A 13,686-nucleotide genomic window follows, 5' to 3' on the forward strand; every position below is an offset into this window, starting at 1 on the left:
TCTGTAATATAAGTTTAGCCAACGATCCTAAAAAAAGTCCCTATTTTATTTTATTTTATTATGTTATGTTAATCATCATACATTACATCATTGGTTTTTGATGTAGTGTTCCATGATTCACTGTTTGCATATAACACCTAGTGCTCCATGCAGCACGTGCCCTCCTTAATACCCATCACCGGGCAAACCCATCCCCTCACCCCCCTTCCCTCTAGAACCCTCAGTTTGTTTCTCAGAGTCCATAGTCTCTCATGGTTCATCTCCCCCTCCGATTTCCCCCCCTTCATTTTTCCCTTCCTACGATCTTTTTTTTTTAACCTATAATGTATTATTTGTTTCAGAGGTACAGGTCTGTGATTCATCAGTCTTACACAATTCACAGAGCTCACCATAGCACATACCCTCCCCAATGTCTATCACCCAGCCACCCCATCCCTCCCAACTCCCACCACTCCAGCAACCCTGTTTGTTTCCTAAGATTATGAATTCCTCATATCAGTGAGGTCATGTGATACAGGTCTTCCTCTGATTGACTTACTTCACTTAGCATAATACCCTCTAGCTCCCATCCACATTGCAAATGGCAAGATTTCGTGTTTTTTTTTTGATGGCTGCATAATATTCCATTGTGTGTGTGTGTGTGTGTGTGTGTGTGTGTGTGTGTGTGTGTGTGTTTGTGTGTGTGTGTGTGTGTATGCCACATCTTCTTTATCCATTCATCTGTTGATGGACAACTTGGCTCTTTCCATAGTTGGGCTATTGTGGACATTGCTGCTATAAACATTGGGGTGCACGTACCCCTTCGGATCCCTACATTTGTATCTTTGGGGTAAATACCTGGTAGTGCAATTGCTGGGTCATATGGTAGCTCTATTTTCAACTAAAAAAGTCCCTTCTAAGTGAAAAAAATTCTATGATTCATTCACTCATATTCAACACATATTGATATTAACCATCCAATATGTGCCAGGAACTGTTTTAGGCACTGGGGATATACCCAGGAACCAAAGTGACAAAGTCCCTGCGCTTGTGATGCTTCCGTGAGGAGGGAGGGGAGTAGGGGAGGGAGAAAGACTATACAACTAAAAAGATACACAAACAGAATGTCAGAGCGTGACCAGCTCTGTGGATAAGCAGGATGAGGCCAGTTATGGAGTGTTGGGCCACAAAGGATACTGGGAGATCAAAGGAGGTCTCACTGATACGGAGCCACTTGAGCAGAGCCTTGAAGGAAATGAGGGGACAAGCTACCGACGATCTGGAGGAGGGGTGAGATCATGTGCAAAGGCCCTGAGGTGGGTCTGAGGGAAGGCACGAAACCAGAGTAGGGTGAGTAAGGGCAGAAAAGGAGGAGAGAAGGTGTAGAGGCAGCAGAATTGGCCACTGTAGGAACTGTGACTAAAGACAAACTAAAGACAGAAGCAGGACTGTCCTAGTTTTACACTTGGTTTAAATTGTAGATTTCCAACATCAGAATTTGTTAAAGTTTGATACGAAATTAAGTCATAACATGAAAATACGAGATGGCATTTAAAAAATAGCTACTTCCTGAAATCTAACCCTTCTGTTTCCTTGAACTTCATTATTAAGTAACACTGGAAATTTTTAACGATGTACCATAAAAATGATCATGACTCACTCAGCAGATGTATACAGCAGCCACTGCCAAAGGCAACAGTGAGGATGTGGGGACAAGGGCCATGGCCACTGCACTGTCTGATCCAACAGCCCCTGTCTCATTGAGACTCCCGGTTCTAGCCTTGCTGGCTAAGCCAGCACATCATGTCTGATTCCCAAAGGAGAAAGGCTTCCCCAACACATCCTTTAAGCTTATTTTAAACTAACTGCAGTAGCACAAACTCGAAAGAACAGAAATAGTTTTAATTTCTGATATCACCGTGGGCCAAAACAAGCAGTTTCACAAAAAGTCTTGTGAACTTCAGAATTTATAATTCCAGAGATGCACTGAGAAGAGAAAGTCATCATGAGGTCATAAAACATTTGGCCAGAAAGGAAAGGAAGAAGCAGGGCAGCCTCCCCCCCCCCCCCCCCCCCCCCCGCCCCAGGCGTCCTGACCCAGGCCTCTGCCTCTGACCTCATCCTGTCCTCATTAAGGTCAGTCCTCAGCCCCTTCTCGGAATGTGGGTCCCCTACCCTGTTATCAACCCACAGTGATCAGTGGGGCTTCAAAAATGACACCTGCAGACACCCTAAAAATGACATTTGCAGAACCACGTCCTATTGCATCTGACTTCTGAGAGCAGGACGAGTGGGGTAGGGCAGACAACTGTGTTTTTAAAAGCATTATGAAGTAGGTGTGGTTGATAGCCATTCTTTAAGAAAGCTGCCTGATTTCCTCGAGCTCCTGAGCTAATTTTGTAGATGCTTGGTAATGAACTTTTCTAACCCAAATTTTAGGAAATAGAAACAGTGTCAGCGCAAAAGGTAGGGTGTCAGGCTGCCAGGGTCTCATAGGGCGGCCTTGATCTCCATGAATTCACCGGGTTTCTGAGGTCATCTACCCCCACCCACCTCAGAATTGCTTGGACTCAAGAAGGATGACTCACGCTAGTAGAGTTCCCAGAAGCTTGAGTTATAAACCCATTATTTGCTGATTTTTCAGAAGAAAGGCAATTGCCAGGGGGACCCGATGCTCCTGTTTTTGGACCATCACGTCCTTCCCCCATTGGCAGATGTGGTCAGGAGCTGGAACTCTGAAGCTCGACTGCAGGCTTGTTGAGAGGCGGAACTGGAACTCAAAATCAAGTGCACCAGACTCTAGAGCCCACCTGTTAGGCAGCTCTACCCTAGTTCCATCAGTGGCCCACACAGCGACATGGCATCTGTATGCAATTGCCACTTCACTGCGTCAAAGATGTGACAAGTAATAAGACAGCATCAGACGTAGCTGGTACCTGAGCCTCTCTGGGTTGAGAAGGGATGTAAGTTCACTCATACACGTGACTTTTACAGACCACTGGGAAAAAGGGATAAAAGTCCCCACTGCTCTCGAGTCACACAGAGACTGGTGAGGAGTTAATGGCAGCTACAGCAGGGGTGAATGGTGATACAGAAGCCTCTAGGGAGAGCAGCTAATCCAGCCTGGGAACAGGGGCACAGGAAGGCCTCCAGGGACAAGCAACACCATCCACGAGCCTCCCAGAACTACACGGAGGGAGGGAGTCACTGAAAGAATATTCTGGGCAGAGAAAACAGGACTTGTGAAGGCATGGAAGTGTGACCCTGTGGGAATCAGGAAGTCCCAGGTGGAGGCGTGCGGGCAGAGCTAAGACAGGCGGGAAAGAGAAGGGCAGGGTCTACATCTTGAGGAGCCTCACCAAAAGGCTGGAGACAGGAGGCACCATTAAAGGATTCTAGGCTGGACTCTTGAAGACCTGATTTGATTGTCCAAGATCACTCGGTAGTCACAGGACTGCCTCAGGGGAAGGATGCTGACTGGTGTTGGGGAGGCAGGTTACAGCGCTGTGACAGTCACCAAGTCAGAAAATGAGGTCAGAGGCAACAGATCCCAGCGAGAGTTAAGCAAGCAGAATGGACTGAGGATGAGAGATGAAGAAGAGGTCTAGGACAGCTCCCATGTGCCTCATTTGGGCCAACTGGCAGAGCCAGTGACCAAGACCAGAGCCAACATATCAGTTTTAGCTATGGCAACTTGGGGATGAAGACATCCAGCAGGAAGCTGCCTAGGTGGGTCTGGAGCTCAGGAGCTCTGGGCTGGGACAAAAGTGCAGAAGAATGGCAGCAGGTGCAGGCGTTATGTCACGAGTGCTCCATCAATCCATAAGCACTGCAGCTGGGGACACGTGCTGGGCGTCTGTGGGGTGCCAGGCACCTCGGCCACGTTGTCTAATGTGGTCCTTTAGCGACCCTGTGAGAAAGGTATCACCATCCTGTTGTACCAGCGGGAAGACTGAGGATTAGAGGGGTTAAGTAAGCTGCCAAGGCCTTGTGGCTGGTAAGTGGCCAAGCCTGGAGTCAAGCCAGGCCCCGGGATGCCGGGGCTGACTCTCGCACCATGTTGCCTCAAGTCAGCAGCACAAGTGATAGAACTTCTGGTCACTCCTCATACAAAAACCCAAATTAACCAAATGGATTTAAAAAATGAAATCTCATATTAAAACAATCTTCACACTCCAAGGTACATTTGTCAAGACTAGAAAGTCAACCTCTCTTTCCCCTAAAATATACTTGATTTTGACAAAATCGGCATGATAGGTAACTTTGAAAGGATGAGTTGATGTCAGTAATACAGACAACACCAGCATTTAAAATGCAACTGATGGGGCGCCTGGGTGGCTTAGTCGGTTAAGCGTCCGACTCTAGATCTTAGCTCAGATCTTGATCTCAGGGTCGTGGGTTCAAGCCCCACATTGGGTTCCACGCCGGGTGTGGAGCTTACTTAAAAAAAAAAATGCAACTGATTCCTTCACTGAGCGAATAAAGCTTTTATGCAACATACCACCCTTAAAACCAATCCTGAGACTCGTCTTTCTGCCACCACTATTACTTTCTATATGCCTCTCCTAGTCTAGCTCTTGCATATAACAGACTGTCAGCAATGATTTATTCACCTCTCCTCTTCTCAACCAAAAATTCAAACCTGGTGATCATGTAGGAGGATACTCTTAGACTGACGCACCTTCTTCATGAACTACACTACAGTGTATACTTTGCTTTGTAATTTTATAATAACGGTCATAAAAGGATGATGAAGATAAGGAATAACTAAGTCCTCCATACAAATCTGTTTGAGCAAGAGCCCAGGCAAGTCACACTATCCAAAGATGGGCTTGCCCAGAGTGCTCCTTAAGTCAAGAAAGGACAATGAGAGAACCACACCAGCACGTGTGCACAACAGCCTTGCTAATTCATCAGAAGGTGGATTGATTCTTACAACAAAAGACTAAGGCATAACATGAGGGATCTGAGAAACGACTGGTTCAGAAAGTACGAGATCACTTCAGTGGTTCTACAGCATTAAGGGATCCATAACTTACCTCAACAACGTGGTCTGTCTCCCAAAGATGTATAATATTGAAAAAGACAGTTTCCTATCTTTGCACATTTGCAACATCTAATCCCAAAGCCCTTTTGGTTTCCAATCCATGCTTAAACCAAAATCTTGCCTTAGGCAAGAATCACTCCATCTCCCTAAACCTAAGTTTGCGTATTTGCAGATTTAAGGTAACAATACCTGCCCTGCACTCCTCTGCCCAGCTCCCGAGGGCTGCGGTGATAGCTAAACATGGGGACAGGTGAAAGCACAGAGTACATGGGGAACTCGATACCTGTGAGCTACTGTTATTCATGAGACTGGTATCAACTGACTTCATGGGGCATGTGGGTCCTACATGTAGCCTGTTTCTTTTACTGAAGATTTAAATCTACATTTTAAAACACAATGGATATTCTAAAATATAGTCAGGGTCACTCTTACCTAACTGGGGTAAAAAAGCATTCTAAAAGCACAGAAGAGCTATGGGCTCCAGATATATATGTGAAAAAGGGACAACAGACCATAATGAAAAATTATTTTCCTCAAAAAAAGTTGCCTTTCTATATTGGCCCAAATTGAAAATTCTTTTCATCACAGTTCTTTAAAGCCTTTTAAAATCCTTGCAGGTGAGGGGCGCCTGGGTGGCTCAGTTGGTTAGGCCTCCGACTCTTGATTTCGGTTCAGGTCAGGGTCTCAGGGTCCTGGGGTAGAGTCCCTCCTTGGGCTTCATGCTCAGTGCAGAGTCTGCTTATCCCTTTCCCTCTGCTCACCCCCCATAATTAAATAAATCTTTTAAAAAATGAAATGAAATAAAATAAAATCCTTGCAGGTGAGATAAAATGTTCTTGGTCCTAAGCTGTATCTGAACATTTTCCTTTTAATGTGATGCGTTTCTTTTATAATCGAAAATTTTCCTCAACAAACTTAATCAAGTCAAATTAATTTAGCATATATTTCTGAGCATCTTCTCTGCATTAAGCACTGTTAAGTACCACTGGAGAGAGGTAGGTCAGGAAAATACTCCTTGTTTCATAAGAACAGTACAATCTAACAAGGAGATAAGCACACAAATAACTATAATATGCTAAGGGTCATAAGTAAGTCCAGGAAAGAGACAGCTATGGTTAGGGGAATTGAGAAAGGCCTTACCGAGCACTGGGAGTAGGAATGAGGGCAGATTGATCTAGACTCGTAGGCAGAGAGAAGAATAAATGCCAACACAGGGGAGCAGGAAACAAGTGCTCAAGGGCTGGGCAGTTGTTCAGTTGGGCTGACATTACGGTAGAATATAAAGAATTTTGCTACAGCATCAGTGCATGCTTTTTGCTAAAAAGACGCAATACAGAATAAGTTTTTGTTAATTTATACAGCTGAAAATAAAATGCTAACTCCTGGAAGAGGGGAAAAAAGAAGTCAACTGGGGGAAAGGTATAGATGAACCAAGATTGGCTAAACGTTCCTAATTGTTGAGGCTGGGTTTATACTCTCTCTACTTCTTCGTATATCTGAAATTTTCCATTAAAAATAGCTAAAAAAGAGGGGCGCCTGAGTGGCTAAGTCAGTTAAGTGTCCGACTTTTGATGTCAAGGCCCTGAGTTCAAGCCCCACATTGGACTCCACGCTGGGCATGGAGCCTACTTAAAAAAAAAGAAAAAGAAAGAAAGAAACAAGGCCATTTATTGTAGGAAGATGGTCAGCTGATAGCTCCTCAGGTAAGGGCATGAATCCTATGAACTTTCTAACCTCTGGGTCACCTGGAGGGAGAGGGAGGGGCTGAGGCTGGAGCCGACTCCACAGGGAAGCGGACAAGCACAATGTGACTGAGGTGGGTCAGTGGGCCCGTTTTTGGTTCCCCAAGCCTCTTGCTCCACACTTGTTTCTCTACTTCCCACCGGGAGCAAGGGAGTAAGCAGGCTCTGCTCGGGGGCAAGTCAGGAGTAACGGAGTCTAAGAAAAATGAAGGCAACTGTGTTGTCCCCATTGGACAAGTAACTGGGTGGTTATTTTTGGTCCTATCGAATTTAATAGTTGTTCAAATTTAATGCTTCTATCAAATGTAATACTTGTTTAATACATGCTAGAAAATACTGAAGTGAAGAAAATTAAAAAATCAACTGTATCCCACGAGCAAGAGAAAAACACTCAGCGTTTGGCATATCCTTCGCCTTTGTGCATGTGTGTGCACGCCCGTACACCCATGCGCATGCGTTCTCTCCTCATAAGAACACGAAGGGCCACAGGAAAATATTCCTGGGTACCACGGTTTTAAGGGTAAAAACTATACTTCACGACAGCTCATGAAACAACATTTTACAACATTAGTTTAAGGGCTGCCTAGTAGTCCATTAAAGAACACTCATCTGGTACTTGTGATCTTGGACAGGGGGTTAAGTCGTCTAACAAAATGTTTTGATCTGGGAGGCCTCTCTTCCAATATTATTTTGAATTAATACATATAGTAGTATATATACTAGTGAACTGTGATGTGACAGTTAAAATAATTTGTTTTCTTAGGGGAGAAGGGGTGGTGGTAATATTCTTACCACAGAAATAATCCTATATTCCTTTAAAAAGTATAGGTTGGGCGCCTGGGTGGCTTGGTCGTTAAGCGTCTGCCTTCGGCTCAGGTCGTGATCCCAGGGTCCTGGGATCGAGCCCTGCATCGGGCTCCCTGCTTGGCGGGAAGCCTGCTTCTCCCTCTCCCACTCCCCCTACTTGTGTTCCTGCTCTCACTATCTCTCTCTCTGTCAAATAAATAAATAAAATCTTAAAAAAAAAAAAAAGTATAGGTTGTTGGGATTTTAGTTTTTTGTTTTATTTTTAGGTTATAAAAGCAATACATGAATGTTGTAGGGTAGGCAAACACACAGTATTACAAAGAGTAGTAAGTAAAAATTCCCATTTTTCTTCTACCCCATTTCACTGCCCAGAACTGGCTACTGGTAAGAGCTTGGCATGTCTGTCTTCCAAACATTCATAAGACTATTTTAAATACATGGAACAATAATCGCACAGCCACATATCCTAGGTACATATATAAATATACAAATATGCATGTATACATATGTACACACACACACAACGTACATATACAATGTATGTAACATAAACACATATAATGACAATTTTCCTTCCTTTTCTTTAACACTTCTTTTGTGCCTCTTCCTGGAATCAGAATAGCTATTAGAAGCACTACTGGTTTTTGCATAAGAACACCCCAAATTCACATGCTGGCTTAGATTGCAGGTCTATCAATCCCAGCATCTGCCGTGGCTCCTGAGAGAGGCAGTTGGGAATAAAGACACCCCCCCCTCCTCGCCATCCATCGCTGTGTCCTCAAAACGTGAACATACTTGGCCTTTATTTAGACAACCTACTATGGATGCTTCTTCAATCAATTCCAAATCCTTTGTGGTTGCCACTTCCAGCTATACCTGTCTTCGAGCACCAATCTGTGGTATTCACGGATAAAGCCCTAAACAATGTACTTTTCCATGAAATTATCTCCTCGAAGGCGTGGCTCCTGTTCTGACATTCTAAGATGGGACTGCAAACTATGGCCCAGCCCCTGTTTTTGTAAATAAAGTTTTATTGGAACCCAGCTGTGCCCATTCATTTGCATATTGCCTATGGTTGTTGTCACACAACGAGAGCAGAGCTGAAAAAAACAACGAGAGCAGAGCTGAACAGCTGAGGTGACTATGAGAGACTGTAGAGCCCAAGGAACCTAAAGAAAAGTCTGCTGATTCATGTTCTAGGATATGGTAAAAACAGACTGTTTTTTCCCTATCAAAAGTTCTGGAGGAATTGAATCACATACCTCATATTCGGTGTCTTTGTCTAGGCTAAAGAGTTTATTTTATTATTATTCTAATCATTTTTAAAGATTTTGTTTATTTATTTAAGAGAAAGAGAGAAAGCACAAGCGGGAGGCCGGGGGAGGCAGAGGGAGAAGGAAAAGCAGGCTCCCCGCTGACACAGGGCTCCATCCTCGGACCCTAAGACCAAGACCTGAGTCAAAGTCAGATGCTTAACTGACTGGGCCACCTGGGCTCCCTTAAAGAGTTTATTTTTTAAAAAATACAGGTGACCCTTGAACAACAAGGGTTTGAAGTGCATGGGTCCACTGATCCACAAATTGTTGTCAATAAATAAAGTACAGTAAAGTAAATGTATTTTCCTTATGATTTTCTTCACATTTTATTTTCTGTAGCTTTATTATAAGAATGCAGCATATCATACATATAACATACAAACTGTTCATTAATTGTTTATATCATCGGTAAGACTTCCGATCAGCAATAGGCTATTAGTAGTGAAGTTTTTCGGGAATCAAAAGTCTTACCTGGATCTTCTACTGCGCAGGGGGTCAGTACCCTTGACCTCCATGTTGTTCAAGGGTCAACCGTACAAACACACAAAAGCCCACTGGCTCTGACAGCAGCAGTGGTGTGCTGGTAAACCTTTAACCACTTGCTCTCTGCGGTGGGGGAGCTCTGGATTACACCATTTGCTGATTTCCATGGTGTGGACAGTCCCATAACGGCTAACTTCAAGCTAGAAAAATGTGACGCCCTTGAACATGGAGTTGGGAGGAGATGCAAACCGCTGGTTCCTCAGACATCGGTGGTCCCACCACCTACTTTAAAGCTGTAGACACTGAGGCCCAGAGAGAGTGTCTTGCTCAAGGCTGCCCCAGTGACTGGAACCCCACTAGAGCTCATTTCCCAGTACAGGGTCTGGCTGCCCTCAGGGAGTCACTTCCTCTGTAAAAGGAAGAACAGAGGAAAGAAGGCAAAGGAAGTTCTTCACCAGGCACATGGTAATAAATGTTGGATTTATCACTATCTTCGTGGCTTGGGACTCTGGCTTTCTCAGCATGTGCTCTGAAGCACACAGATGGTAGGGGTAGTGTTCGTCACGCAGGACCAGGTTTCATGCGAACACTCGACAGTGGCCTGTGTCCATTAACCAGCACTTACCTAAGCTACCAGACTGTGAACTCCAGAAAGACGGGGGCTGCATCTGTTTGTGCTCACTGCTTCTCCCCCAGTGTCCAGGACAGAACTGGCCACTTGGTAAAATGGATAGTCAATAAATTAAGTACTGAAGGGATAAAGGCATGAGACCCCCACCATCAAAGTGGTGCTTTACTCCAAGAACACAGCAGGTACACAGAGATCCCATTCCCTTCTCCCATCTGTGGCCAGGGCAACAACATGCAATACGCTCATGTGCTTTAACATCTCTCAACTATCAGCTGCAGTATCCAAGCTGCTTCATCAGAGCACGAGAGGCTCTGTGGATGGAGGAGCAACAGGGAGGACAGAGTTACAGAATCATTTTCCTTTGGTGAATATACATATGTAATTTCTATCTGGAACTTGTTTTGACAGAGCATGAAGCCAAGGAAATAAACCCATGAGGGATCCCACCTACCACACAGCAGGGTGCAGAACATGGCTTTCTGGTAGGGGCTGAGGCAGGGCCACTCCAGGTGGTACACCTCTAAAAGTGGAAAGTGAAAGAGCAGCAAGACGGGGGAATCCTAATATTATTCCAACAAGCTCAAGGCTACACAAATGCAAATAGCAATGAACGTGGAGGAAAGGAAGGCAATGTTCTTTTGGAAATGACTTTTTGACTACTTGGTAACTCTCACACCAACCCCTACACACTTGGCATGGGCTCCCCGTGGCCACTTCTCTGAACCCACAGGTCCTGTTTGCCACATCACTGCTGCGACCCGGGCGCATAGACAGATCAGCTCTGTGGGCACAGAAACAACCAGAGCCATCTGTGAGCCTTGCTGAGTTTTCAGGAGGCCACTCACTGGGGCTCATCATCTCTTACGTGGGGACCTAGTACTTAGTTTCCAAAGCGAGATCAAGCTTGGTCCCAAATTCCAGAGGTTAACATTGTCCATGCATGGGGTGGTGTGTATTTCCATTTAGAGCAAGCATCCCAAACAAGAAGCAGGACTAATGACTGAAGCCTCCAAAGCATTTCCTACACCAGTGGTTCTCAAAGTGTGGTGCAGGAACTCTAGGTATCCACAAGATCAAAACAACTTCCATTATAATACCAAGAAGCAATTTGTCTTTTTCACTGTCACGTGTTCAGGAGTATACGGTGGAGTTTTCCAGAGGCTACATGATGTGATATTGCAAGACTGAATGAAGAAGCAGATATTAAGAATCCAGCTGCCTTCTATTAAACCTGACATAAAGATATTTGCAAAAATATAAAACAACGCCACTCTTCTCAGTAACATTCTGTTTTGGAAAATATGGGTATTTTCATAAAATGCTATGTTAATATATAATACGCGCACTATTTTAAAAAATGGTTATTAAATATGGTAAATTTTGTTTTATATATATGGTAAATATAAAAAATATAACCCACATAAACAAAAGGTATAGGAATTTTTATGTGTAAAGGGGTTTTGAGCCCCCCAAAAGTTTGAGAACTGTTGTCCTAGAGGCTGTCTCCCTGCCCCCAAGCCTGTGAGGCGGGTTATGTGTGTTGCAGGAAAGACGTGCCATTCTGATGTCTGGCTGGATTAGGAAAGGCAGCTCATTTTCCTTCCTGGATCTCTGAATCTATGAGGGTAGGCTCTGTGCCCAACTCTTCCACCTCACCCCATTTGCCCCTTACCACTTGGTGTGGATTCCCCGATCTGCCGGAGGATTTCCCTATTCCGCAAGCCCGGGCGCGCTGGGAACTCCCTCGTGAGGCCCGCACACCCCCCCGGGGTCAGGACACCCCAGCGAGGCCCGCACACCCTCCTCTGGGTTAGGATTCGCCAGTTCGGCCGGCCTGTGGAGCCTGGATGAGGACTCCCAGTGAGGCCCGCACAACCTCGGCGAGGACTCTCCGGCGGCATGCACAGTCAAGGCAAAAGAGGGACGAGGAAAGCCATTTCCAGTCCCCGAACCCTGTCCCCAGCGCGGCACAGGCTGGAGACAAGGCGGAGAGGTCAATCCCCAGGAGCTAGTCCCCTCCCCGATTCTCCCCTGGGCCTTCCCCGGCTTCTCTCCAGCCCCGGGCCGCTCTGCGCACCTCAGTCCCGCTCGGGGAAGGAGCCTCGGGCGCCGCGGCGGAGGCTCGCGCCGACTGCCCCGGGGACAGCGCAACCGGCGCTCCCGCCCCGGGACATCCGTCGGGCCGGGCCAGTACTCACCGCTGAAAGCACAGCCGGGATCTGACGGGCGGGCGGGCGCCAAGTGCGGGGCTAGCTCCAGTACGCTGCGCGGTTCCAGGGGCCGCCGCCTCCGCGCCCCTCCCCCTGCGTCCCCCGGGGCCACCGGCCGGTGGGCGGAGCAGGGGCGGGGCGGGGGGCGCCGGGCTCGGGCGCCGCGGGGCCGCGGCCGGAGGGGCGGGGCGGAGTCTGTCCCGGCTGCCCCGCCCGGCCCGGATGGAGCAACTTGGCCCTGGGCGGGAGGGGGCGGTGGCTAAGGGCTCAGCAGCAGGAAGCGCGCCGACGCGTGCTCGGCCGCCTTCACCTCTGCGGGCCGTCGGCCTGGGACGCGGGGGACTTTCGCTCACTCTGAGGTATAGGGTGTGACTGCCCGGCTCCCGCTAGGAAGTGAGCCGAAGGGGTGGGGAAGAAATGTCGTTTTTCTTTTTTGCTTTTAATAAAAAATGACTTTGCCATAAAGGTAGAGGCTTCATTCTTTGGCTGCTCCCGTATGTGTAATCACGTTACCCTTCTCCCCACCGCCTCGACCCCTTTCACCCCCTTGTGTCCACCCCCTACCCCTACTCCCGCCTTAATGCCTTGCAAAACGTACCAAATGGGCATCGGAATCACGCTGACATAATAGGACTTCGACGTTCCCATGGTTATGAATGCAAAGTTTCTAGTGTAAAAAAAATTTTTTTTAACGTGTGACAACACTTTATAATGCAGGCTGTTCACCAGTCGGATATCAGAGGAGTGGCTGAGAGTTGACACTGAGTGGGCCTTCTTCACAAGATCCGCTTTTGATTGATAGGTTGGTTGGAGTTGCACCCTTTCAAACAAATGTGAGTAGAAAGAAGTGATTAGATCTTTCTAGATCAAAAGTGGTGAGGTTTTCCTGCCAACTTATATGGAAAATTACTGTAGTTTTCTATCTTGAACATCTGAATCAACAGCTTATAGGACGAATAGCTAATAACTAAAACTAATTCTCACTGCTACCAGTTAGTTACCATTCTGCTCCTCTGTGCAGGGTCCTATGGTTGGATCTTCACATATCTTATTTAATTCAACTCCTCCATCTGCCCTGTGAAGTGAGGAATATTACCCCATTTTGCAGATATGAAATGCCCCATAGCTGGGATTCAGTCCTCATGCCTGTCTGTCTTCTAAGCCCATACTTTCCTCATCATGCTATACTAGGGTACAACTATCCCCTAATTATATCTAATTTTTAAATATAAAGGGTTATATTTAACTTTGAAAGATGAGATGTTTACTGTATTTCCAATATGGAAGAAGACTTTCTTCCCACACGCTTCCTAAATTCGCATTCACCCATTCTTCTTATGCACATTCATTGAACGAACTTTCCTTGAGTGTCTACCATATGCCAGAGGTTCACCACAAACTCTGAAAAATAATAATAGAGTTCCCTTGGAAGTTAGGGTAATCATGTTCAAGGATAACAGACACGAGTATG

General features: G+C 46.1%; 1 protein-coding gene across 1 annotated transcript in view; it reads right to left on the bottom strand.

Annotated features, from left to right (window-relative positions):
• Positions 1-12,330, bottom strand: part of ACO1 (aconitase 1) — a 58,517-nt gene extending 46,187 nt beyond the window's left edge. Inside the window, exon 1 of the mRNA XM_032396802.1 lies at positions 12,204-12,330. The gene's annotated coding sequence lies outside the window, so the exon portion shown is untranslated. The remainder of the gene's footprint in view (positions 1-12,203) is intronic.
• Between the last annotated feature and the right edge of the window lie 1,356 nt (positions 12,331-13,686).

Source organism: Phoca vitulina, unplaced genomic scaffold (assembly GCF_004348235.1).
Source record: "Phoca vitulina isolate PV1807 unplaced genomic scaffold, GSC_HSeal_1.0 scaffold94, whole genome shotgun sequence".
Lineage (NCBI taxonomy): Eukaryota > Metazoa > Chordata > Mammalia > Carnivora > Phocidae > Phoca > Phoca vitulina.